Genomic DNA, 4,789 nt, shown 5'->3' on the forward strand with positions numbered 1-4,789 from the left:
GATCACTTGAGATCAGGATTTTGAGACCAGCCAGGCCAATGTGGTGAAACCTTGTCTCTACTAAAAATACAAAAATTAGCCAGACGTGGTGGTGGGCGCCTGTAATCCCAGCTACTCAGAAGGGATTACAGGCACCCACCACCATGCCTGAGGCAGGAGAATCACTTGAACCAGGAGGCAGAGGTTGCAGTGAGCTGAGATTATGCTATTGCACTCCAGCCTGGGCAATAAATGAGACTCCATCTCAAAAAAAAAAAAAAAAAAAAGACCATATATGTGTTTTCATGCATAAAATCAGCCATCTTCATAAAGGATGAATTATGCTGTGCCTCTAAAAAGCAGTTATTCATACATTATGGTCAATCAATTATTTGTTGAGTAAAGAAAGGTGTTTTCTTGTACTTACCATTAATTTCGGTATGTAACTAATAATGACTTGACTTGTATTGTAAAGGTATAAAATCTCTCTAACTAGCCCATATCCTTTCTAAAATTACCAATTTTAGAGTTGAGCAATGAGAACACATGGACACAGGGAGGGGAACATCACACACCGGGACTGTCGGGGAGTGGGGGGCTAAGGGAGGGATAGCATTAGGAGAAATACCTAATGTAGATGACAGGTTGATGGTTGCCGCAAATCTCCATGGCACATGTATACCTATGTAACAAACTTGCACATTCTGCACATGTATCCTAGGACTTAAAGTATAATTTTAAAATAAAATAAAATAAAATAAAATAAAATAACCTACTTTATACCCATTTGGAGACTTCCAGGACAACTGACTGAAATGGCAGACCCAGGGTCAAGCAACAGTAGGTTATGTAGATAGTTACTGAATTTTGCTCAGCAAACGGTTGCAGTCACCTATTATGCTAAAAGCATTACTGAAGTAAGCGCAGAGACACTCATGCCGTTCTTTACATGGGAAGCCTCCCACACCACAAGTTTTCCACCCAAATAAGTTCCAGCTCTCATTAAGCTTCACCTCATGAGCAAGCCTTCTCCTAGGCTTATTTCCATGCCGAGCACGGTGCTACCTCAATTTCTCTATGTCCAGTGCATAGCATAGTCATCTAGCATAGAATGGACAATCACCATGTACTTGTTCAATGAATTAAAATAATGATTCTATCTTTCATGAGTTTACTGCTGTAAATGAAAGAACAGTGGTCTTATCCAAAGAGAAAGCAATAGCAGTCAATTGTATATTTCTAAAAAAAACATAGCAGTCAATCTTAGCTTTTAGTCAAGCAGACATTGAATGTTTTGGCCAATATAAACTATTGATAGTGTATTTTAAAAAGTACTTTGGTTTGTTCTATCGTTAAAATAGGTCTCTTGTTTTTTCATTAATTATTCACATCACATATTCAGCAAATTCGGGACATTTATGCCTGAATAGTTGTAAGAAAATATGGTTTATGAATGAAATAAATGGTTATCTGTCCAGATTATGTGGTGATTGGTGATAGAGTAGCTGGAGAGAAGCTCTTGCCATATAAGAAAAACTATAAGGATATGTAGAATACAAAGGGATCCATTTCTGGAAAGTGTTAAAACACAGATAGTCACACTACCAAAACTCAAAGAGAGGCAAAATTTTGCACCCAATAACAAGATAAACATCTTAGCAACATTTCTGGTTTTTGTAATTATGGCTTTTTTAACCTATTATTCAAACAAATGAAGAATAACCTTTGTAAATGCATATTAACCTTTGTGAAATGCATATGCTAAATCAGCATTTTTACAAATACGTGCCAAGAAGCCTGGACCTTTAACTCTAAAACTTTATTGTGTAATATTTGGGAACATATAAATGTATTGGGTTAGAATCTATTCAGTTAATAAGTTTATATTTGAAATGGTGGTTTCAGTAATCTGAGTTCTCCCACAGCTACGAAATTCCCCTTGCAATTTTTTTGGCAGGGGTAGTAGCAATTTCTAAGTGTCCATGTATTAGAAATGTCCTCATGGAAATGCTTAGGACTCCCAGAAATGTCCACTTCAATCTTGGGTTTGGTGCTTTACCCTCGGTTCTACATGAAAACATGTCATTTTATTCAAGGGGAACTTTATCTTAATGAACACGTAATATCTCTTAATGAGCATTCATAGTCTCAGTATAAAGCTGAAGGATTTTCTCCCTGTTTTCTCTTCTCCTTCGTTAAAATATTTTTACTGGCAATTAGCAGTGAATGGATAAGAAAAGGAAATCCAGCAACTTCTGAGTTCAATCTTATCAGGCTTCATAAAAACTTAACAGCAGGTATTTTTTAAATGTGGAACTTATCAGACACCTGAGGACTTATTAATAATCATAGGTAGAGGTAACTAAAATTGATGATATTATATAATACATATTATAGACACTTAATATTGGAGGTCAGTTTGAAATACTGAAAACTCAGGATTTTAGAGTTTTGGAATAGAATCTCAATGTGAAGAGGACTCTGAAGACAGAAAAGGCAGGTGAGGTACAGAGGTAGAACCTAAATTCCCCTTTTCTAGAACATAGAGTCACTTGAACCCCTACAAACACATTCAATCCATTTGATGAAGCGATAACAACATCTAGTCACAGATACGTAATTTTTCTCAGAAGTTATCTTTTCTCAAAAAAGCTGACCAAGTACTTGGAATTCTATTTACACCATCAATTTACCTCACATTTATGTTTCTACAAATACTATGATGGGTGGATATCACCACAGGCAGGCAAAGTTGTCGCACATTCTATGTCACTGGCATCAAATGAATACAGTTTGGTCATTTTATGGTCATAGCCATGAAAACATAAGCCTTCGTGCCATTCATCAATCCTACAAAATGTAAAAGTTACTTTTATTCTGTGGTGAAAACTTAGCATGCATTAAACAAAAGGCGTTCCAGGGAATTCTGAGGCTAGTCTTACTTCTAACCATTTTTTTTTTTTTTTTTGTAAACTTTCATTGAATAGATTTCATGAGTAATAATGAATTTCTCATTGTTTCGGGGACAAGATTGCATGATATTTCAATAGTACTGCTCCAGACTTAAATAATGCAGTGTAAATGTTGTGATACTGACACGTTAGCATGTGAAACGCAGGAGCCATGAAAGAGTGGAGATACGTAATGAGTGGTTTCTACTTTGGAATACTGGGAATAGAAAATATTTCTCCTGTACTTGTAGAACCTAACTCTTTTACAGAATTTATAAGTTTTACAACCCTATTATTAGTTTATAAAATTTTAAATTATTTCTGTCATCCAGTAAGTATTCCCCAAATTGTCTAAATAAATAAATGGAATGCACAATTAAAATGGTTTACATAAAGACCTCAACTCCTACTTCAAACAAGATAGAGAGGAAGTTACAGCTATCTTTCTTTTCGTATACATGCATGTATATGTAAACAGATAAATAAGCAAAGAGCTATATTAGAAAATTCAAGAATATAAGAAGTGAATTAAAAGACAAGTTTGCCAAAGACTGTTGAAGCATATATCTCATTAGTATAGTAGCTCTCCATTGGATTTGACTTCCTGAAAGGAGTATACCATTTATTTTTCTTGGAGTATGCAGGTAAGTACATTATATAACTTAAAAATGAGCACAGTATTCCAAACAATAAAAGAAGTCTGTTTTACCCTATAGCATAACGTTTCAGATTTGGAGGTCTGAAAAAAGTTTTAAAGGCACATGTTAATGTGTACATAAAATGTAACAAAAGGAGTGGCAATATAAAATAAAAAAGCAAATGTTTATTTTTTATTTATTTATTTATTTTTGAGACGGAGTTTCGCTCTTGTCACCCAGGCTAGAGTGCAATGGCTCAACCTCGGCTCACTGTAGTCTCCACCTCCCAGGTTCAAGTGATTCTCCGGCCTCAGCCTCTGGAGCAGCTGGGATTACAGGCTCTCACCACCATGCTACTAGAAATACAAAACAGTATTTCTAAATGAAGTTGTGTTTTCTAGGGGGTTTTGAAACTCACTGGGGTCATTTTCATAACAAAAAGGTTGGCATGTATGGAAGGTAAAATCAGCGAAGAGTTTAAGAAAAGCAAAGTTGAAAGGGTGGCAAATGCGATCTAATACCCTTCCCGTTGCTGTAAAATTATACATTGACAGTGAAGAGCCAGGAAGAATGCAACAATGCAAAAAACTTCTGAAACAGAGAGTGTCCTGCATCTCTACTCTCAATCACGAGGTTGGAAAATAATCAGGATCAAGTGTCCTTAATGTAAATGTCATGTCTATATATTCTATAAAGGAAGTAAGTTCCTTGAGTATGTGGTGCATTAAAAAAAATCCCAAACATTAATAAGGTGCTAGCATCATTCAGGTACAGTGAGAGAGAGCAGGCAAGGGAAAGGAAGAGATAGAGGGTTTCGGGGAGAGAAAGAGAAAAAATGTCTCCTATTCCAAGAAGAAAGTATCAGAAGTATAAAATAGCTTCATGAAGCTACAATTAATTCTTAAAATTCAAGAATCAGCTCTGTGATCGGGTGTGGTGGCTCATGCCTGTAATCCCAGCACTTCGAGAGGCCAAGTCAGGCAGATCACCTGAGGTCAGGAGTTCAAGACGAGCCTGGCCAACATGGTGAAACCGTGTCTCTAACAAAAAATACAAAAATTAGCTGGGCATGGTGGCGCCTGTAATCCCAGCTACTTGGGAGGCTGAGGAAGGACAATTGCTTGAAATCAGGAGATGGAGAACGCAGGGAGCTGAGATCATGACACTTCACTCTAGCCTGAGTGACAGAGACCCTGTCAAAAAAAAAAAAAAAAAAAAAAA

This window comes from Rhinopithecus bieti, unplaced genomic scaffold (genome assembly GCF_001698545.2).
Source record: "Rhinopithecus bieti isolate Rb0 unplaced genomic scaffold, ASM169854v2 scaffold_8783, whole genome shotgun sequence".
Classification (NCBI taxonomy): Eukaryota; Metazoa; Chordata; class Mammalia; order Primates; family Cercopithecidae; genus Rhinopithecus; species Rhinopithecus bieti.